Source organism: Hyperolius riggenbachi, chromosome 6 (assembly GCF_040937935.1).
Source record: "Hyperolius riggenbachi isolate aHypRig1 chromosome 6, aHypRig1.pri, whole genome shotgun sequence".
Classification (NCBI taxonomy): domain Eukaryota; kingdom Metazoa; phylum Chordata; class Amphibia; order Anura; family Hyperoliidae; genus Hyperolius; species Hyperolius riggenbachi.
This window is the reverse complement of record NC_090651.1, coordinates 174057359-174081538: the sequence shown is the minus strand read 5'-3', so window position 1 is coordinate 174081538 and position 24180 is coordinate 174057359.

Genomic DNA, 24180 nt, shown 5'->3' with positions numbered 1-24180 from the left:
CTGACCACGGATACCTGGTCTGCAAAGCACGCTAAGGCCTACCCAAAGACTAAGTCAGTCCCCACACACAGCATCTCTGCCTGCATGCCATGTGACTGCCTGCCCTAAGTCGCTCCCCACACAGCATCTCTGCCCACAGGCCGCTTGACTGCTTTCTCCGCCACCACCTACATGGTCCGGGACTCTCTCTATGTACTCTTCCTGAGCTATTTGTACTGTGCCAAAAACAATTCCGGGCATGACCCTTCATGCTTGGCGAAATAAACTTGATTCTGATGTGTGGTAGCCGTTCCTGCTCTTTTGCCCACAGCGTGCCTGCTGCCTTCCTTGGATGAGTGGTGGTGGTAGCCGTGTCTTAGGCTCCCACTCCGGACCAGAATTGAACCAGGATTCCCCAACCATTACCCATGGTCAACATGCTACTAAGAAAGTACCATCGAAAGTTTCACACAGTTGAATGAATGGTTGACTCGCCCTCCACAACAGATTCTCTTTAAAGGCAAGTGGTGTCATCTCTGGCACACAGTGCTGGGTCAAGGGTCCATCTGACCAGTGACCACAGATGCCTGGTCTGCAAAGCACGGTCAGGGAAGGTACATTACTTATACAGCAAATGGGTCCTTACTTGGATGTGTGGTGGGGTGGTAGCCAGTTCTCACTCTTCCACTCCGAACCGGAATCGAACCCCGATTCCCTGGCCATTACCTGTGGTCACTCACAATGGCAGACTTGCCAGCAGAAAATGTAATTAAAAAAAAAAAAATAGATGTAAGCTTTAACAATGGTAGAGAAAGAACCATCGAAAGTTGATAAGGCAGTCAGACATTACCTGATATCACTGAGTAAGAGCAATCTCGCCATGGTGCGAACCTGTCCAGCACGGACGTAACAACACAAACAGCTGATTGCGGTCCGTTACACAGTGAGTTTGGTGTGTCAGTGTGAAGCAGTACTCTAATTATACTCCTGTAACGATCTGTGTCAGCACACAGAGAGAATCTGATTATTGGTGATCTGCAGTATCACCAAGAATACAGATATATACCTGATTATTGATGATCTGCAGAATCACCAATAATAAAAGTATAACTAACCTCTGGACACCTATGAAGTGTGAGTGTTTGGTGCAACAGTATTAACTTTGAGTGGGACCACCAGAGGAGCAGGTGATCCTTGGCAGTATGAGAATTACCTCCCACAGGGAAGCGTGAAGACCTTCCACCAGCCTGAGACTTCCAAGGCCCTGTGGCTAAGTGACACCTAGAAGGCGGGTGTCACAAGCAGGACTGGAGACTAATCTCTCTATGGAGAGGGATAGCTCGCAAGGTCAGGCAGGCTAGGTCGGCAACACACAGGCAGATAAAGTACAGAGACAGAAGGCTGATTCGGTAACCAGGAGCAGGCAGGGTTGGCAACAGGTAATCAGATATGCGTAGGTACCGAATCAGAAAGCAGCAGGATAGTCAGGAAAGCAATAGGTCATAACAGATATCTAACAATGCCTAGTCTTGGGTGTGAGGTCCGTGGTCTCAACACCCTGGAACTAGTCTGAGGTATAACACAATGATAACACAGTGTCCCTAGTCTTGGGTGTGAGGTCCGTGGTCTCAACACCCTTGAACTAGTCTGAAGTATAATACAATGGTAACACAGTAGTAATCTGGCTCAGTGTGGATTCCCAGGTCCTCCTGGTTCTAACACACTGTGGGATCTGACTATGGTCTGAGTGCTTTCACGTAAGTGTTTGCAACGGCAGACAACCTGAGACTGACCAGCAATAACTATATATAGAGCGGCGCTATCCGGCGCCACCCATCGCTGATCAACCAATAAGCACTCGCTCTGAGATCAGCTGACCAACCTGGTCAACTGATCCCTCCTCGTCTGCCATAAAGGTTCTGCCTCTCAGCGCGCGCGTGCGTATTCCTCAACCTGTGTGCACTAACAGACCCAGCCACACCACACGCACGCTGCAGCGTGCAAACCGCCGAGCCAGACGCGGAACCAGCCGCCTCGCTTTTCCGCCATCTATTACAACTCCCTGATTGATGTATACACATGCAAGATGTTTGAAAGCGCTTTAGGCCTGCAATTTAGCATTCAATGTGATTTCTGCCCTTAAAATGCTGCTTTGCGTCAAATCCAGATTTTCCCCCGGGACTTTTGGCATTTATCTCACTCCGCCATGCCCCCTCCAGGTGTTAGACCCCTTGAAACACTTTTTCCATCACTTTTGTGGCCAGCATAAGCGTTTCTAATTTTCAAAGGTCGTCTCCCGATTGAAGTCTTTTGCGGTTCGCGAAAGTTTGCGTGAACCGAACTTTCGTGGAAGTTCACGAACCCGGTTCATGAACCGAAAATCGGAGGTTCAGGCCATCTCTAATCCCCACCCTCATTGACTGTTAGGTGTTTGAATTTGGTAATTCAATCGACCCAAACATATCGGCCTATTTAATCAAATGGCCGGCAAATGGAGAGCTATTCGGCATACAGTATTATTAGGTCCTATGCTAGATCACATTTAGCTTAGCTTTTAAAATTGTATAACTGCTGTTTAGGAGCTAGACAGCCATTAACCCCTTCTCACCTATGTTGTTGTATTTGCAGATCTTCCTCTATTGGTGTGGATATACACCTATGTATGGTTGGGTACCAGATGGGCTGATGTAAGGCCTGAAGGTCATCAGCTCGGTTTTCCCAAGATCCAGGTCTGTTTTTTTTCTTTCAATACTTTTTTATTGAATTTTTTAAACAAGAAGAGTTATACAAGTATATGTTAGTAGAACCATACCTCTGAGCATCAACATATAGCTGGTTTCAGACCTTCCTATCTGGCATGACACAGCAAGTATGTCTGGGCACACACTACTCTAATCCAGTGCCACTTGGCTATGAAGTTCCACAGGGTTCTGTACTATCACCATTACTCTTTGCAGTCTACCTGCTCCCACTGGGCAAAATAATCCAGAACTATGGCCTAGGATACCATTGTTATGCAGATGACACACAACTGTATCTGTCCTTCTAGACTGGCACCCAAGAGCCATCAGCATCCACAAATGCGAGTCTAGTGGATTTACAAAATTGGATGAACACCAGCTGGCTGAGGCTGAACTCTGATAAAACAGAGGTGTTGGTGGTAGGTGGCCCACACATGATGGATAAAGTTCAAAATGCTCACCACCTCAAACTAGCAACTGGGGGAGATACTGTACAGTATAAAGACTCTGTGCGAAACCTTGGGGTGATCCTGGATGGAAATCTAAAACTTAGACAGCAGGTATCAGCTGTCGTCAAGTCTTCCTTCTTCCATCTAAGAAATATAGCGAAAATCAAACACCTTATCCCAGCTGAAGACCTACCTGCCCTGGTTCATGCATTTGTATCCTCCCGCCTAGACTACTTCAACGCCCTGTTCATCGGATCTACAGATAAGGTTCTGCGCCCCTTACAGCTAGTACAGAGTGCTGCAGCCAGACTCCTAGCCAATGCCCCCTGCAGCTCACACATCACCTCAGTACTGCAAACTCTTCACTAGTTGCCAGTAAAATGGAGAATCAATTTTAAGATCTGCCTGCTGACATTCAAGGCTCTACACCACATGGGACCCAAATACATAGCGGATCTATTGGAACTTTATGCCCCTCCACGCACCCTCCGCTCTGCCAACAAGATGAAGCTAGTTATTCCCAGGATACACTTAACATTTGGTGCTCGGGCCTTTTCCTATGCAGCCCCTACTCTATGGATCTCACTTCCACAATCAGTACGAGAGGCTTCTTCTCTGGACAGCTTTAAAAAAAAAGGCTAAAAACTCACCTCTTTCCCCGAGCCTTCGAGACTGCATAATGCAGGGTAGAGTTGGGCCGAACCTCCGATTTTAGGTTCGCGAACCGGGTTCGCGAACTTCCGCGGAAGGTTCGGTTCGCGTTAAAGTTCGCGAACCGCAATAGACTTCAATGGGAATGCGAACTTTGAAAAAAAAAATAATTATGCTGGCCACAAAAGTGATGGAAAAGATGTTTCAAGGGGTCTAACACCTGGAGGGGGGCATGGCGGAGTGGGATACACGCCAAAAGTCACCAGGAAAAATCTGGATTTGACGCAAAGCAGCGTTTTAAGGGCAGAAATCACATTGAATGCTAAATGGCAGGCCTAAAGTGCTTTAAAACATCTTGCATGTGTATACATCAATCAGGTAGTGTAATTAAGGTACTGCTTCACACTGACACAACAAACTCACCGTGTAACGCACCGCAAACAGCTGTTTGTGTAGTGACGGCCGTGCTGGACTGGTGCGCACCATGGCGGGAGTGCATGTTTTGGTGGCTTTACAGCCCATATGGTCGCCTGGCTGATGTAGCTGAATGACAGAACAGTGACTGTCCAGCTGATCAAATTTGGTCTGACCACAATGAAGCAACGACCTTATTATCTTTTGTGTGCCCCCCGAGACACTCATCTATGCGCCGGTCATTGCTTCATTGTGATACGCAAGCCCCTTCACCACGGCAAGGTAATGATCACGAAGGGGAATGGGCGCATGTACATGCCTTTTCTTTTGTTGTTGCAGCTGCCCGCAGTGCAGCCAGAAAAATTAGGCAGTCATGTACACGCACCAGAAAAATTATTACAGCGGCCGCTGCTAGCAGCGGCCTAAAAAATTCAGCAATCCGCCTGGAGTCCCGGACCCTGTTGGTGGCGGTGGAGAAGGTAGTCAAGCGGCCTGCAGGCAGACATGCTGTGTGGAGGGACTGGGAGCGACTTAGTCTTCTTGGGGCAGCCCAGGCAGCCAGTCACACGGCGTGCAGGCAGAGATGCTGTGTGTGCGGGGACTGACTTAGTCTTGGGGCGGGCAGCAGCCCTCCGGGATCCATGCCTCATTCATTTTGATAAAGGTGAGGTACTTAACACTTTTGTGACTTAGGCGACTTCTCTTCTCTGTGACAATGCCTCCAGCTGCGCTGAAGGTCCTTTCTGACAGGACGCTTGCGGCAGGGCAGGAGAGAAGTTGGATGGCAAATTGGGACAGCTCTGGCCACAGGTCAAGCCTGCGCACCCAGTAGTTCAAGGGTTCCTCATCGCTGTTCACAGCAGTGTCTACATCCACACTTAAGGCCAGGTAGTCGGCTACCTGCCGTTCCAGGCGTTGGTGGAGGGTGGATCCGGAAGGGCTACGGCGAGGCGTTGGACTAAAGAACGTCCGCATGTCCGACATCACCATGAGATCGCTGGAGTGTCCTGTCTTTGACTGCGTGGACACGGGAGGAGGATTAGTGGCAGTGGTACCTTGCTGGCGTTGTGCTGTCACATCACCCTTAAAGGCATTGTAAAGCATAGTTGACAGCTGGTTCTGCATGTGCTGCATCCTTTCCACCTTCCGGTGAGTTGGTAACAGGTCCGCCACTTTGTGCATGTACCGAGGGTCTAGTAGTGTGGCCACCCAGTACAGCTCATTCCCCTTGAGGTTTTTTATACGGGGGTCCCTCAACAGGCAGGACAGCATAAAAGACGACATCTGCACAAAGTCGGATCCAGTACCCTCCATCTCCTCTTGCTCTTCCTCAGTGACGTCAGGTAAGTCAACCTCCTCCCCCCAGCCGCGAACAATACCACGGGAAGGTTGAGCAGCACAAGCCCCCTGCGACGCCTGCTGCGGTTGTTCTCCTGCCGCTGTCCCCTCCTCCTCCTCCTCCCCCAAAGAAACACCTTGCTCATCATCCTCTGAGTCTGACTCGTCTTCTGCACACGACTTCTCTTCTTCCTCCTCCTCCCCCCTCTGTGCTGCTGCAGGTGTTGAGGAAACAGCTGGGTCTGATGAAAATTGGTCCCATGACTGTTCCTGCCGTAACGGTTCCTGGTCACGCTCATTCACAGCTTCATCCGCCACTCTAAGCACAGCACGCTCCAAGAAGTAAGCGTAGGGAATTAAGTCGCTGATGGTGCCCTCACTGCAGCTCACCAGGTTGGTCACCTCCTCAAACGGCCGCATGAGCCTGCATGCATTTTTCATCAGTGTCCAGTTGTCGGGCCAGAACATCCCCATCTTCCCAGACTGTTTCATTCTACTGTAGTTGTAGAGGTAGTGGGTGACGGCTTTCTTCTGTTCTAGCAGGCGGGAGAACATGAGCAGGGTCGAGTTCCAGCGAGTCGGGCTATCGCAAATGAGGCGTCTCACCGGCATGTTGTTTTTGCGCTGAATTTCCGCAAAGCGTGCCATGGCTGTGTAAGACCGCCTCAAATGCCCACAGAACTTCCTGGCCTGCTTCAGGACATCCGCTAAGCCAGGGTACTTTGCCACAAATCTTTGAACCACTAGATTCATGACATGTGCCATGCAGGGTATGTGTGTCAGCTTCCCCATATGCAAAGCGGAAAGCAGATTGCTGCCGTTGTCGCACACCACGTTGCCTATCTCCAGGTGGTGCGGGGTCAGCCACTTATCCACCTGTTTCTTAAGAGCAGCCAGGAGAGCTGCTCCAGTGTGACTCTCCGCTTTGAGACAAGACATGTCTAAGATGGCGTGACACCGTCTTACCTGGCATGCAGCATAGGCCCTGCGGAGCTGGGGCTGTGTAGCTGGAGAGGAGAACTGCCACTCAGCCAAGGAGGAGGAGGACAGTGAAGAGCATGTAGCAGGAGGAGAGGAGGTGGCAGGAGGCCTGCCTGCAAGCCGTGGAGGTGTCACAATTTGGTCCGCTGCGCCCTGCTTGCCATCGTTCACCACCAGGTTCACCCAATGGGCTGTGTACGTAATGTAGCGGCCCTGCCCGTGCTTGGCAGACCAGGCATCCGTGGTCAGGTGTACCCTTGACCCAACGCTCTTCGCAAGAGATGACACCACTTGCCTCTCAACTTCACGGTGCAGTTGGGGTATGGCCTTTCTCGAAAAATAAGTGCGGCCTGGCATCTTCCACTGCGGTGTTCCGATGGCCACAAATTTACGGAAGGCCTCAGAGTCACCAGCCGGTATGGTAACAGCTGCCGAGCTAACAGTTCCGCCACGCCAGCTGTCAGACGCCGGGCAAGGGGGTGACTGGCCGAAATTGGCTTCTTCCGCTCAAACATTTCCTTCACGGACACCTGACTGCTGCTGTGGGCAGAGGAGCAGGAACCGCTCAAGGGCAGAGGCAGAGTGGAGGAGGATGCCTGTGAAGGTGGAAGGGAGAAAGCAGCAGAAGCAGATAATGCACCTGATGGAGGAGGAAGAGGAGAAGGAGGGTGGCTTTGCTTTTGTGTGCTGCTGCTGCTTTTGCTCAGGTGGCCATCCCATTGCTGTTTGTGCCTTTTCTCCAGGTGGCTTCGTAAGGCACTTGTCCCTACGTGAGTGTTGGCCTTTCCACGGCTCAATTTTTGTTGGCAGAGCGAACAGATGGCTTTGGTCCGATCTGAGGCACACACATTAAAAAATTTCCACACCGCTGAGCCACCCTGGGATGTGGGCACTATGGGGACCTCAGCAGCTGATGCTGAAGGGCAAGTTGGCTGGCTGTACATAGGTGGCGATACATGGTGCCGGACTCTGCCACCAGCTGTTTCTGACAAAGAGCTGCCCCAGCTTCTTTCAGCAACTTCTCTCCTCCTACTATTCTCTGACTCCCCCTCTGAACTGTCCCCCTCTTCATCTCCTCTATTGGGAACATACAGAGGATCCCTATCATCGTCATCATCGTAATCATCCAGCCCAGCTTCGCTTGACTCAGAAAAATCCAAACATGCACCATCAGTAGGTCCTTCATCCTCCTTACACGTTACATCTATAGTGTTGCCGCGTAACGCAGACATATGAGCTGTTGAAAATTCATCTGGCTGTAACAACAATGGCTGTGCATCAGTGATTTCACCACTAAATAATTCTTGCGAAGTGTCAAATGCAGCGGAAGTGGTGCTAGTAGTAGCGCTGGTGGCTGAGCAAGATGAGGTGTTCTGTGTCGCAAAATACTCAACCACATCCTGACAATCTTGGGAGGTGATGGGACGTGCCTTCTTCCAAGCACTGTACTGTGGGCCAGGTCCACACGAAATTACATTTACACGACCTCGCGCAGACCTGCCGGGTGGCCTTCCTCTGGCTCTGGCACTACCTCTTCCTCTACCTGTTTTGTCCATATCGGGTACGCACGGAGTGGTATATCACACTGCGTGCACTCACGTAGGTAGGTGGGTTCACTTAACTGCACAGGTATGCGCACTGATGCGGTGGGTTCACTGAACAGAACAGGTATGCAGTGGCAGGTTCAATGAACAGTACAGGTATACAGTGGCGAGTTCACTGAACACAACAGGTATGCAGTGGCGGGTTCACTGAACAGTACAGGTATACAGTGGCGGGTTCACTGAACAGTACAGGTATACAGTGGCTGGTTCACTGAACAGGTATGCAGTGGCGGGTTCACTGAACAGTACAGGTATACAGTGGCGGGTTCACTGAACAGGTATGCAGTGGCGGGTTCACTGAACAGTACAGGTATACAGTGGCGGGTTCACTGAACACAACAGGTATGCAGTGGCGGGTTCACTGAACAGGTATGCAGTGGCGGGTTCACTAAACAGGTATACAGTGGCGGGTCCACTGAACAGAACAGGTATGCAGTGGTGGGTTCACTGAACAGGTATGCAGTGGTAGGTTCACAGAACAGGTATACAGTGGCGGGTTCACCGAACACAACAGGTATGCAGTGGCGGGTTCACTGAACAGGTATACAGTGGCGGGTTCACTGAACAGAACAGGTATACAGTGGCGGGTTCACTGAACAGTACAGGTATACAGTGGCGGGTTCACTGAACAGGTATGCAGTGGCGGGTTCACTGAACAGTACAGGTATACAGTGGCGGGTTCACTGAACAGGTATGCAGTGGTGGGTTCACAGAACAGGTATGCAGTGGCGGGTTCACTGAACAGAACAGGTATACAGTGGCGGGTTCACAGAACAGGTATGCAGTGGCAGGTTCACTGAACAGGTATTCAGTGGTGGGTTCACAGAACAGGTATGCAGTGGTGGGTTCACAGAACAGGTATGCAGTGGTGGGTTCACAGAACAGGTATGCAGTGGTGGGTTCACAGAACAGGTATGCAGTGGTGGGTTCACAGAACAGGTATACAGTGGCGGGTCCACTGAACAGAACAGGTATGCAGTGGCGGGTTCACTGAACACAACAGGTATGCAGTGGCGGGTTCACTGAACACAACAGGTATGCAGTGGTGGGTTCACTGAACAGGTATGCAGTGGTGGGTTCACAGAACAGGTATGCAGTGGTGGGTTCACAGAACAGGTATGCAGTGGTGGGTTCACAGAACAGGTATGCAGTGGTGGGTTCACAGAACAGGTATGCAGTGGTGGGTTCACAGAACAGGTATGCAGTGGCGGGTTCACTAAACAGGTATACAGTGGCGGGTCCACTGAACAGAACAGGTATGCAGTGGCGGGTTCACTGAACACAACAGGTATGCAGTGGTGGGTTCACTGAACAGGTATGCAGTGGTGGGTTCACAGAACAGGTATACAGTGGCGGGTTCACCGAACACAACAGGTATGCAGTGGCGGGTTCACTGAACAGGTATACAGTGGCGGGTTCACTGAACAGAACAGGTATACAGTGGCGGGTTCACTGAACAGTACAGGTATACAGTGGCGGGTTCACTGAACAGGTATGCAGTGGCGGGTTCACTGAACAGTACAGGTATACAGTGGCGGGTTCACTGAACAGGTATGCAGTGGTGGGTTCACAGAACAGGTATGCAGTGGCGGGTTCACTGAACAGAACAGGTATACAGTGGCGGGTTCACTGAACAGGTATGCAGTGGCAGGTTCACTGAACACAACAGGTATGCAGTGGCGGGTTCACTAAACAGGTATACAGTGGCGGGTCCACTGAACAGAACAGGTATGCAGTGGCGGGTTCACTGAACAGGTATGCAGTGGTGGGTTCACTGAACAGGTATGCAGTGGTGGGTTCACAGAACAGGTATGCAGTGGTGGGTTCACAGAACAGGTATGCAGTGGTGGGTTCACAGAACAGGTATGCAGTGGTGGGTTCACAGAACAGGTATGCAGTGGTGGGTTCACAGAACAGGTATGCAGTGGTGGGTTCACAGAACAGGTATGCAGTGGTGGGTTCACTGAACAGGTATGCAGTGGCGGGTTCACTGAACAGAACAGGTATACAGTGGCGGGTTCACTGAACAGTACAGGTATACAGTGGCGGGTTCACTGAACAGGTATACAGTGGCGGGTTCACTGAACAGTACAGGTATACAGTGGCGGGTTCACTGAACAGATATGCAGTGGTGGGTTCACAGAACAGGTATGCAGTGGCGGGTTCACTGAACAGAACAGTTATACAGTGGCGGGTTCACAGAACAGGTATGCAGTGGCAGGTTCACTGAACACAACAGGTATGCAGTGGCGGGTCCACTGAACAGAACAGGTATGCAGTGGCGGGTTCACAGAACAGGTATGCAGTGGCAGGTTCACTGAACACAACAGGTATACAGTGGCGGGTCCACTGAACAGAACAGGTATGCAGTGGTGGGTTCACAGAACAGGTATGCAGTGGTGGGTTCACAGAACAGGTATGCAGTGGTGGGTTCACAGAACAGGTATGCAGTGGTGGGTTCACAGAACAGGTATGCAGTGGTGGGTTCACTGAACAGGTATGCAGTGGTGGGTTCACTGAACAGGTATGCAGTGGCGGGTTCACTGAACAGTACAGGTATACAGTGGCAGGTTCACTGAACAGAACAGGTATACAGTGGCGGGTTCACTGAACACAACAGGTATGCAGTGGTGGGTTCACTGAACAGGTATGCAGTGGTGGGTTCACAGAACAGGTATGCAGTGGTGGGTTCACAGAACAGGTATGCAGTGGTGGGTTCACAGAACAGGTATGCAGTGGTGGGTTCACTGAACAGGTATGCAGTGGCGGGTTCACTGAACAGGTATCCAGTGGCGGGTTCACTGAACAGTACAGGTATACAGTGGCGGGTTCACTGAACAGAACAGGTATACAGTGGCGGGTTCACAGAACAGGTATGCAGTGGCAGGTTCACTAAACAGGTATACAGTGGCGGGTCCACTGAACAGAACAGGTATGCAGTGGCGGGTTCACTGAACAGGTATGCAGTGGTGGGTTCACTGAACAGGTATGCAGTGGTGGGTTCACAGAACAGGTATGCAGTGGTGGGTTCACAGAACAGGTATGCAGTGGTGGGTTCACAGAACAGGTATGCAGTGGTGGGTTCACAGAACAGGTATACAGTGGCGGGTTCACTGAACACAACAGGTATGCAGTGGTGGGTTCACTGAACAGGTATGCAGTGGTGGGTTCACAGAACAGGTATGCAGTGGTGGGTTCACAGAACAGGTATGCAGTGGTGGGTTCACAGAACAGGTATACAGTGGCGGGTTCACTGAACACAACAGGTATGCAGTGGTGGGTTCACTGAACAGGTATGCAGTGGTGGGTTCACAGAACAGGTATGCAGTGGTGGGTTCTCAGAACAGGTATGCAGTGGTGGGTTCACAGAACAGGTATGCAGTGGTGGGTTCACTGAACAGGTATGCAGTGGTGGGTTCACAGAACAGGTATGCAGTGGTGGGTTCACAGAACAGGTATGCAGTGGTGGGTTCACTGAACAGGTATGCAGTGGTGGGTTCACAGAACAGGTATGCAGTGGTGGGTTCACAGCATAGGTATGCAGTGGTGGGTTCACAGAACATGTATGCAGTGGTGGGTTCACAGAACAGGTATGCAGTGGTGGGTTCACAGAACAGGTATGCAGTGGTGGGTTCACAGAACAGGTATGCAGTGGTGGGTTCATAGAACAGGTATACAGTGGCGGGTTCACTGAACACAACAGGTATGCAGTGGTGGGTTCACTGAACAGGTATGCAGTGGTGGGTTCACTGAACAGGTATGCAGTGGTGGGTTCACAGAACAGGTATGCAGTGGTGGGTTCACAGAACAGGTATACAGTGGCGGGTTCACTGAACACAACAGGTATGCAGTGGTGGGTTCACTGAACAGGTATGCAGTGGTGGGTTCACAGAACAGGTATGCAGTGGTGGGTTCACAGAACAGGTATGCAGTGGTGGGTTCACAGAACAGGTATGCAGTGGTGGGTTCACTGAACAGGTATGCAGTGGTGGGTTCACAGAACAGGTATGCAGTGGTGGGTTCACAGCACAGGTATGCAGTGGTGGGTTCACAGAACATGTATGCAGTGGTGGGTTCACAGAACAGGTATGCAGTGGTGGGTTCACAGAACAGGTATGCAGTGGTGGGTTCACAGAACAGGTATGCAGTGGTGGGTTCACAGAACAGGTATACAGTGGCGGGTTCACTGAACACAACAGGTATGCAGTGGCGGGTTCACTGAACAGGTATGCAGTGGCGGGTTCACTGAACAGTACAGGTATACAGTGGCAGGTTCACTGAACAGAACAGGTATACAGTGGCGGGTTCACTGAACACAACAGGTATGCAGTGGCGGGTTCACTGAACAGGTATACAGTGGCGGGTTCACTGAACAGAACAGGTATACAGTGGCGGGTTCACAGAACAGGTATACAGTGACGGGTCCACTGAACAGAACAGGTATGCAGTGGCGGGTTCACTGAACAGGTATGCAGTGGTGGGTTCACTGAACAGGTATGCAGTGGTGGGTTCACAGAACAGGTATGCAGTGGTGGGTTCACAGAACAGGTATGCAGTGGCGGGTTCACAGAACAGGTATGCAGTGGTGGGTTCACAGAACAGGTATGCAGTGGTGGGTTCACTGAACAGGTATGCAGTGGTGGGTTCACAGAACATGTATGCAGTGGTGGGTTCACAGCACAGGTATGCAGTGGTGGGTTCACTGAACAGGTATGCAGTGGTGGGTTCACAGCACAGGTATGCAGTGGTGGGTTCACAGAACAGGTATGCAGTGGTGGGTTCACAGCACAGGTATGCAGTGGTGGGTTCACTGAACAGGTATGCAGTGGTGGGTTCACTGAACAGGTATGCAGTGGTGGGTTCACAGAACAGGTATGCAGTGGTGGGTTCATAGAACAGGTATGCAGTGGTGGGTTCACAGCACAGGTATGCAGTGGTGGGTTCACAGCACAGGTATGCAGTGGTGGGTTCACAGAACAGGTATGCAGCCAGACAGGAACAAGTTAAGCCTAACTAATCTTTCCCTGAGAGACAGTCTGCAGCAGCTCGCCCTACTCTCACTAACGCAGGCAGCACATGAGTGACCGTAATGGCCGCCGCTGCCTGCCTTATATAAGGGGGGGTGGGGCTCCAGGGGCTAGTGTAGCCTAATTGGCTACACTGGGCCTGCTGACTGTGATGTAGAGGGTCAAAGTTGACCCTCAAGGTGCATTATGGGGCGAACCGAACTTCCGCAAAGGTTCGCCAGCGGGACGCGAACCACCGAAGTTCGCGTGGAACCGTTCGCCGGCGAACCGTTCGGCCCATCTCTAATGCAGGGTCACAGCATTTTGAGTACGTAGGGAGAAAAGCGCTATATAAATATTGTTAAAGTTATATAAGATGAGGCAGCAAATTACCAAGTACTAGTACAAGTTACATAAACATAAGCAATTTACATGGAGCAGGTGTAGTTTACCAACAGAAAAACATTTAGGCTTGACAGTTAGAAAGGAGAGACAAACAAAGTTACTTGAGAATTGTAGCAGTTATTACTTAAAGGGGTTCTTTCGCGAATGAGGAAAAAATAAAAAGTGGTTTATGCATAAACTAATAAACATCCTTCTAAACTAGTGTAAAACATGACGGATGACGGACTGGGAGGCTAATCTATTTGTTAGGGGAGTTTTTTTTTTACTTTCACAACCATAACTCCTGCATACCTAGTTTTCAGTGGTATAATCCACTTCTGGCAGGAATTGCAATTATAGCTGTAACAGCTGACCTCTGCTGAGCTCCTTAATATGATCTGCCTGCTGACATTCAAGGCTCTACACCACATGGGACCCAAATACATAGCGGATCTAATGGAACTTTATGCCCCTCCACGATTGAATCAAATCTGACAAAGAATCATAAAGTGTAGATGGGGCTGATTCTGGCTAATTCTCCCAGCAGCTTATGACTCTTTGCACAAATGATTCTCTGCACAGACATCTGGTTGCCTAGCAACAATGTAAACACACTGAGGAGCTCAGCTGTTACAGCTATAACTTCGATTCCTGCCAGCAGTGGATTATACCACTGAAAACTAGGGAGGCAGGAGTTATGGTTGTGAAATGAAAGTTAAAAAAACAAAAACAAAAACAAAAAAAAAAAACACCCCTAACAAATGGATTAGTCTCCTAGTCCGTCATCCGTCACTGTTTACATTACATGTTGTATTGATGAAACCATTTTTTTTTAAAAAAACTTTACACAATTTTAGAAGGATGTTTAATAGTTTATGCATACACCACTTTTTATTTTTTCCTCATTCGCGAAAGAACCCCTTTAAGGCTAAGTACTGTATATACTATATGGAAACCCTAACCTTCTCCTGTTCCTCAAGACAATTCTTGTCTTTGACCTGGCCTTTGAAGTTAGAGGTTATTAAAGACCTGCTAAATCAGTTGGATGGGGAAGGGAGGGGAAATACAGGAGGAGGGGAGGGGGAAGACTGGATTTAGAACCTGTTATTTGAGAACACTCTAGATGAGTTATTACTCATTTGGGGTTAAGTTGGGATGTTATGTAGCCTTTCTATATTGTCCCAGGCTATCTTAAGATGATTAGTGGGGGATCCTGGATGCGAATTATAATTAATTTTTCCATCTGGAGATTAAGATCTATTGAGGATCGAAAAAGGGCAGAGGCGCATCTGGGTAATATGGCGCCTATGGCAAGCACTAAATTTGCCCCCCCCAATACTAGTTTAAACTGCCCCTGTAACATAAATTGAGTGGCCATGGTCCCCTATATATTAGATTTAAGTAGCTATGTGCCTCAAAATTAAATAAATAGTCTGGCTGCATGCTGAGGTGGGTGGGTGGCAGCATCTTACTGCTGGTTATGGTCTGTGGGTGGCAGCATCTGACTGGGATAGGTGGGTGGCAGCATCTGACTGCTTGCTGGGGTTGGTGGGGTTGCAGCATCTGGCTAGGGTGAGTGGGTTTTGGGTGATGATAGCATCTGGCTGCATCCTGGGATGGGTGGCAGAATCTGGCTGGGTTGGTTGGCAGCATCTGCCTGGGGTGGGTGGCAGCATCTGGCTGCTTGCTGGCAGCATATGGCTGCTTGCTAGGATGTCTGGCAGCATCCGGCTGGGGTGGGTGGCAGCATATGGCTTCTTGCTGGGTTTGGTGGGGTTCCAGCATCTGGCTGGGGTGGGTGGCAGCATATGGCTGCTTGCTGGGGTTGGTGGGGTAGCAGCATCTGGCTAGGGTGGGTGGGTTTTGGGTGATGATAGCATCTGGCTGCATGCTGGGTTGGGTGTGTGTAAGTATCTGGCTGCTGGCTGGGACGGGTCTGGCTGCTGGCTGGGGTGGGACTGTGACAGAACCTGGCTGTGTTGGGTGGGTGTCAGCATCTGGCTGGGGCAGGCAGGTGGCAGTATCTGGCTGGGGTTGGTGGCAGCTAGATGTCGCGAACCTTCGATTTTCGGTTCGCGAACACTGTTCGTGAACGTCCACGGAAGGTTTGGTTCGCAGAAAAGTTCGTGAACCGCAATAGACTTCAATGGGGAGGCAAACTTTGAAAAATAGAAAAAATTATGCTGGCCACAAAAGTGATGGAAAACATGTTTCAAGGGGTCTAACACCTGGAGGGGGGCATGGCGGAGTGGGATACATGCCCAAAGTCCCGGGGAAGAAAAATCTGGATTTGACGCAAAGCAGCGTTTTAAGGGCAGAAATCGCATTGAATGCTAAATTGCAGGCCTAAAGAGCTTTAAAACATCTTGCATGTGTATACATCAATCAGGGAGTATAATTAGAGTACTGCTTCACACTGACACACCAAACTCACTGTGTAACGCACCGCAAACAGCTGTTTGCGTAGTGACAGCCGTGTTGGACTGGTGCGCACCATGGCGAGAGTGTAGGCCGTGGCGGTTTTCAAGCCCATATGGTCGCCGGGCTGTTGTAGCTCAATGATAGAACAACAGTGACTGTCCAGCTGATCAAATTTGGTCTGACCACAATGAAGCAACGACCTTATTATCTTTGTGCCACCCCCACCCGAAACACTCAAATAGCCGGCGGTCATTGCTTCATTGTGTTACGCAAGCCCCTTCACCGCGGCAAGGTAATTATCACGAAGGGGGATGGGCACATGTCCATGCCTTTTATTTTTTTGTTGCAGCCGCCCGCAGTGCAGCCAGAAAAATTAGGCAGGCATGTACACGCACCAGAAAAATTAATATAGCGGTAAAAATTCAGGAATTCGCCTAGAGTCCTGGACCCTGTTGGTGGTGGCGGAGAAGGGAAGCGGCCTGCAGGCAGAGATGCTGCGTGTGAGGACTGACTTAGTCTTCGGTCATGCAGTAGCCCTCCGGGATCCATGCCTCATTCATTTTGATAAAGGTCAGGTACTGAACACTGTCGTGACTTAGGAGACTTCTCTTCTCAGTGACAATGCCTCCAGCTGCACTGAAGGTCCTTTCTGACAGGACGCTTGCGGCAGGGCAAGAGAGAAGTTGGATGGCAAATTGGAACAGCTCTGGCCACAGGTCAAGCCTGCGCAATCAGTAGTTCAAGGATTCATCGTCGCTGCTCGCAGTGTCTACATCCACACTCAAGGCCAGGTAGTCTGCTACCTGCCAGTCCAGGCGTTGGTGGAGGGTGGATCTGGAAGGACTATGGCGACTTGGCGAGACCTTGGACTAAAGAATGTCCGCATGTCCGACATCACCCTGAGATCGCTGGAGTGTCCTGTCCTTGCCTGCGTGGACTTGGGAGGAGGAGGATTACTGCCAGTGGTACCTTGATTGCATTGTGCTGTCACATCACCCTTAAACGCATTGTAAAGCATCATTGCCAGCTTGTTCTGCAAGTGCTGCATCCTTTCTGCCTTGTGTTGAGCTGGTAACAGGTCCGCCACTTTGTGCCTGTGCCGAGTACAGGTCATTCCCCTTGAGTTTTTTGATATGGGGGTCCCTCAACAGGCTGGACAATATGAAAGAGGCCATCTGCACAAAGCTGGATGCAGACATACTCTCCATCTCCTCTTGCTCTTCCTCAGTGACAGCACGCAACTCCTCTTCCTCCCCCCAGCCACGAACAATACCGCGGGAACGTGGAGCAGCAGAAGCCCCCTGTGACTGCTGCTGCGGATGTTCTTCTTCTGCCGCCTCTTCCTCCTCCACAGAAACACCTTCATCATCATCCGAGTCTGACTCCTCTCCTTCCCCACACGACTCCTCTTCTTCCTCCTCCTCCCCCCTCTGTGCTGCCGCAGGTGTTGAGGAAACATCTGGTTCGGATAAAAATTGCTCCCACCCCTTCTCCTGACAGAACTGTTCTCGTTCACGCTCCTCCACAGCTTCATCCACCACTCTACGCACGGCACGCTCCAGGAAGTAAGCGTAGGGGATCAAGTCGCTGATGGTGCCCTCAGCGCAACTCACCAGTTTGGTCACCTCCTCAAAGGGCTGCATGATCCTGCATGCATTTCGCATCAGTGTCCAGTTGTTGGGCCACAACATTCCCATCTTCCCAGATTGTGTCCTACTGTAATTATACAGTACAGGTACAGGGTGACGGCTTTCTCCTGGTCTAGCAGGCAAGAGAACAGGAGCGGGGTGGAATTCCAGCGAGTCGGGCTATCACAAATGAGGCGTCTCACCGGCAAGTTGTTTCTACGCTGAATGTCCGCAAAGCGTGCCATGGCCGTGTAAGACCGCCTGATATGCCCACACAACTTGCTGGCCTGCTTCAGGACGTCCTCTAAGCCTGGGTACTTGGACACAAATCTTTGCACAACCAAATTCAGCACATGTGCCATGCAGGGTACATGTGTCGGCTTTCCCAAATAAACGCGGAAATGAGATTGCTGCCGTTGTCACACACCACGTTGCCGATCTCCAGTTGGTGCGGGGTCAGCCATTGCTCCACCTGTTTGTTAAGAGCAGCCGGGAGAGCTGCTCCAGTGTGATTCTCCACTTTGAGGCAAGACATGTCTAAGACTGCGTGACACCGTCGTACCTGGCATGCAGCATAGGCCCTGGGGTGCGGGGGCTGTGTAGCTGGAGAGGAGATTGCGGCACCAGCCGAGGAGGAGGATGACGACAGTGAAGAGGATGTAGCAGGTTTAGAGGAGGTGGCAGGAGGCCTGCCTGCAAGCCGTGGAGGTGTCACAAGTTGGTCCGCTGCGCAGCCACGTACTCCCTGCTTGCTGCCATTGGTCACCTGGTTGACCCAATGGGCTGTGTACGTAATGTAGCGGCCCTGCCCGTGCTTGGCAGACCAGGCATCCGTGGTCAGGTGGACCCTTGACCCAACGCTCTTCACAATAGATGAGACCACTTGCCTCTCAACTGTACGGTACAGTTTGGGTATGGCCTTTTGTGAAAAATAATTGCAGCCTGGTATCTTCCACTGCGGTGTCCCAATGGCCACAAATTTACGGAAAGCCTCTGACTCCACCAGCTTGTATGGTAATAGCTGGTGAGCTAATAGTTCCGCCACGCCAGCTGTCAGATGCTGGGCAAGAGGGTGACTGGCAGACATTTGCTTCTTACACTCAAATACTTCTTTTACTGACAGCTGGCTACTGCTGTGGGCAGAGGAGAAGGAACCGCTCAAGGGCAGAGTCGGTGTGGAGGAGGGTGGCTGTGAAGGTGCAAGGGAGAAAGCGGCTGAAGAAGATGATGCACTTGAAGGAGGAAGAGGAGAAGGAGGGTGGCTTGTCTTTTGGGTGCTGCTTTTCCTCAGGTGTTCTTGCCATAGCCGTTTGTGCCTTTTCTCCAGGTGCCTTCGTATGGCACTTGTCCCTACGTGACAGTTGGCCTTTCCACGGCTCAATTTTTGCTGGAAGAGACAACAGATGGCTTTGCTCCGATCTGAGAGACACATGTTAAAACATTTCCAAACCGCTGAGCCCCCCTGGGGTGATGGCGCTACGGTGGCATCAGCAGCTGACGTTGACGGGCATGTTGGCTGGGTGTCCATAGCTGGCGATACATGGCGCCGGACACTGCCCCCAGCTATTTCTGAGGACGAGCTCCCTCTGCTTCTATCCTGGACTCGTCTCCTCCTACTCCTCTCTGACTCCCCCTCTGAACTGTCCCCCTGGTCATCTCCTCTATTGGGAACATACGTCGCATCCGTATAATCGTCATCATAATCCTCCTGCCCAGCTTCGCTTTCCTCAGACACCTCCACAACATCAGGTGGTTCATCATCTCCCTCCTCACACGTTACGTCCATACTATCGCCACCTAACTCGTATGAGGTGGTGTACCTGCGCCTTCTTCTTGTTGTTGCAGTAGTGGCTGTGAATCAATGATTTCCCCACCACCACCACCAAATAACTCCTGCGAAGTGTCAAATGCAGCGGATGTGGTGCTTGTACTAGCGCTGGTGGCACTGGCTGCGGGAGATGAGGTGTTCTGTGTTAAATACTCAACCACGTCCTCACAATTTTGGGAAGTGATGGCACGTGCCTTCTTCTGAGCACTGTACTTTGGGTCAGATCCGCATGAAATCACAGCAACGTCACCTCGCACAGACCTGCCAGTGCCAGGTGGCCTTCCTCTGGGTCTGTTTCTACCTCTTCCTCTACCTGGTTTGTCCATCTCGGGGGGATGCTAGTTATATGCAGTGAGGTGGGTTCACTGAACAGTAAAGGTAGTTAGATGCAGTGAGGTGGGTTCACTGAACAGTAAAGGTAGTTAGATGCAGTGAGGTGGGTTCACTGAACAGTAAGGGCTTGTTTCCACTGTTGCGACGCGATTTCGCCGGCATTCCGACGCTTGTAAAAACGCATGCGGATGCGTTTCCACATGCGTTTTTACCCGCGATTTCGCGTGCGATTTCGCATGGCAGGGTGCCATGCGAAATTAACCATGACACTGCCAGGGCAAAATAAAATTGAAAAAGGTGCGAAATCGCACGCGAAATCGCGGGTAAAAACGCATGTAACAAACGCATGCGTTTTTACTATTAAATACATTAGCGGCGATTCGCATGCATTCCACTCGCAGGCGAATTCGTTGGCTCTTTTGTGCGTTTTTTTACCGCTGAAAAAAACGCACCTCAGCAACGCTACAGTGGAAACAGGCCCATCCACTTGCATTACATGTGCGAATCCGCATGCATTGGACGCATGCGGATTCGCGATAGTGGGAACGAGCCCTAAAGGTAGTTAGATGCAGTGAGGTGGGTTCACTGAACAGTAAAGGTAGTTAGATGCAGTGAGGTGGGTTCACTGAACAGTAAAGGTAGTTAGATGCAGTGAGCTGGGTTCACTCAACACAAAGCTAGGTATATGCAGTGATGAGGTGGGTTAAGTAAACACAACAGGTACTGGGTATATGCAGTACTGGGTAGTACAATGTGCAGCTCCCTGACACGCACGCACGCACGCACGCACGCACGCACGCACACACACACACACACACACACACACACACACACACACACTGTGCTGGGCTGCTGGCAGTGGCACACACACTATGAATTAGCATACAACAAAAGTCTCAGTTTGACACACAGGAAAAAAAAAAAAAAGTACAGGATTAGCTCTGAAAAGAGCTGTTGAGGGGTGCTATAAAAGCAATAATAATCAGCCAGGAGCAAGCTAAGCAGCCAAGAACCTAACTAATCTTTCCCTAGGAAAACAATCTGCAGCAGCTCTCCCTAGTCTGTCTATTTGCAGCAGGCACGAGTGAGTGTAATGGCCGCCGGAGCCTGCCTTATATAAGAGGGGGTGGGGCTCCAGGGCTTAGTGTAGCCTGATTGGCTACAATGTGCCTGCTGACTGTGATGCAGAGGGTCAAAGTTGGCCATCATAGTGCATTATGGGGCGAATCGCACTTCCGCAAAAGTTCGCCTGGTGTAGGCGAATGCGAACCACCAAAGTTTGCCTGGAACCGTTCGCCGGCGAACCGTTCGCTACATCTCTAGTGGCAGCATCTGGCTGCTGGCTGGGGCAGGTGGGTGGCAGTATCTGGCAGCATCTGACTGCTGGCTGGGGGAGTCGGGAGGTGGCAGCATCTGACTGCTGGCTGGGGAAGTTGGGAGGTGGCAGCATCTGACTGCTGGCTGGGTGACAGAACCTGGCTGGGTTGGGTGGCAGCATCTGGCTGGGGCAGGTGGGTGGCAGAATCTGGCTGGGGTGGGTGGCAGCATCTGGCTGCTGGTTGGAGCAGGTGGGTGGTAGCATATGGCTGCTGGTGGCAGCATCTGGCTTCTTGCCGGGGCGGGTGGGTGGCAGTATTTGGCTGGGTGGGTACTCACAGTGTTCCAGCAGTCATTGCCCCACCACGTGTAGCACAGAAGATCAGTGACAGGCACATCAGCATCTCTCCCCTTCCTGCAGCTACTCGGTACTTGTCCGGCTGGGTCTGGTCAGAGAAGCAGAAAGACAGTGCCAGGCGATTGTAGAGCAGCTGTGGAGGGGGAGAGATGCCGATATGCCTGTCACTAACTTTCTGTGTTATCCTTGTGGTGGGGAAATGGCTGCTGGAATGTTACTGACCACAGCAGTTGAGGAGGGAGGGAAAGTTAGGAGGGAGGGAAAGCTGCAGCATTCCCCAGCCTAGAAGCCCTGAGCAGCCATCACTGATCTTCAGTGCTCAGGCAGGGTGATGGCTGCAGGATCTCTGTAATACCATAAATGACACAGCTGGAGGGAAGCTGTAAAACTCTGTTCCCTCTTTATTTACAGAGCGCGAGTGGAGGGCATATGCGAGCATTCACAGCACAGGGAGGAGGAAGAGGAAACTGCACCCCTCTAGTAGCTGGAAGGAGGCGTCGTCCAGGGCATTAGCCACGCCTGCATGTCTGTAGATACGCCTCTGAATCTGGGTAAGGATGGCCACTAATGATCCAATCTTTTTCATCCAATCTTACCATTTCTATTGTAAGAATTGGACTGTTTGAAAATCCATTCTTAGAGCACATGTTTCAGACAAAAGAATTCACTTCCTGCTTAACTGACCTTAGGCGGAGATAAAGTTCAAATCTGCTCCTTTCAGCCAATGACACTGAGCCGGAAGTGATGTGTGGTGAAGGGGTGGAGTCAAGAAGTATATAGAGTCTTTGACCATGTGGTTAGGGGGGGGCTTTTGCTGGAATGGACTGGTGAGGCTGTTAGCGGGAAACCATGGCTAGGTAAGCTGTATCTGCGCATTGTGGGCTGTATTTTAGGATATATTGGGAAGCTGCACTAATGTTATGTATTAATGTATACATTGTGGGTATTGTTTCCTAAGCTTTATGTGTTTATATGGTTGAATGGCTCTGTACATGTTGTTTTCTGTAGTTCATCAGTATTTGTACCTGTTTCGCAAATACCACTTGCAATATAAACTTTATTTATACTCTTGTTGATGTGTATTTCTTTGCCAAACGACCACCTAGAACTTACGAGAAATCGGTATTGTTGTCTTTATTAATATCCCATTGTTGATACAATATTTTCAGCAATATCGTATTTCTTACATAAATGGTGAGCCAGGTAGGAGGTGTGTTATGATTTGGCGGGAAAGCATATTAATAGCTGTATAATATTGGATTTGTGATTTAGGTTTGATATTGATGTTATACTGCAGACAGTTTTTGGGAGAAATTGTGCAAACAGCCAAGCTATGTGGTGAGGTAGACTGAGTTTCACTGTAAACTCTGCCTATTGTTGTGTACAGAGATCAAAGTGCTTGGATTGAATAGACTGACCATTGTCTTGTTTTGGGATAAACAAAATGGAGACCTCTGTGCAACTGACTAAATTGAAAAACCAGGAAAGTGTTGTTAATATATTACAAAGCTCTGTAGATCCGTGGAAGCATGCCCAGATGTATGTGTATGATATGATAAATAAGAAGAAGTTGAAGAAAAAGGATGGCAAAGCTATGCTTATTTTTGCAGCCCAGTGGATAGCAGAGCAATACAGAGGTGTTACTGAACAAAAATCATACTTAGAAAATGAGGTTCAGAGGCTGAAGGACAATGTAAAAGACTTGCAACGTGCAGTCTCCATTTTAACTGTTGCTGCTGAAGAGGCGAATGTTGTTGCCATTACCCAGCAACAAATTATTGAGGAAAATAAAAGATTGCTTTGTCAGAATGCAGGTCTGACTGAGCAGTTGAAGGATGCACAATGCAAGTTGGAAACATTGTCTGTGTCCTCCAGTAGTGAAGCAGTTAATCAGTGTCCAAGTGAAAGTGATGCTGGTTATAGTGGTTCTTCTGAATGCAGTGGTTCTTCAGTTATTGAGTTGCCAGAGAGTACGCAGGAGGCGCATTCTCTGGAAAGGCCTATTCAGGGGAACAGGACTTTAGAGAGTCCAAGAGATGATTTGAAAAGGAACCCTTTCAAATCGTCAGTGCAGCACAAGAGAAATTTCAATAAGGTGTTTGCTGTGCAGCCTGTAGGGGACAGAGCTGTGCATATAGTGAATAAGCCCCAGAGAAGGCATGAGACCCGGCGGTGCTTTCAATGTGGGGAGCAGGGCCACATAAAACAGTTTTGCCCATCACTTGGGAGAGACAGACAGAATTATTTTAGAGATAACAAATTCCTTACCAGGAGGAGAGAAACTGAGGTGTACTCTCCTAGGTGGGTGAACGGGCAGAGGAGCCAGGACAGGGCCTGGGTTCCTTACAAAGTTCTCAGATCACAGACTGAGCAATTACAAGCTGAGGTAAGTTGGCTTCGAGGGAAATTTGCTCAGGAGGTTAGTGAAATAAAGCAGGAGATGCTGGAATGTAGAACAATGAGGAACATTCCAGAACACAGTTTTCCTAGGAGGAACTTTGTCAAATGTTAATAATGGTTTTTCAGTTTCTATTTCGTAGGAAACTGAGGAATAAAAGAAGATCCTGGCTGTGTTTTGTTGTTTGTCTGTCTATGTACGCATTTATGTATAAAGAGGATCCTAACATATTTTTTAGAGTTAGGAATAAGCCTCTTTATTTAATTGATCATTTTATCTACAGTCAGAAAAGTTAAATTCTAAATTACTGTTGTAGTTTCAGGTGCTGACTGTAGCTATGGAAATGTGAA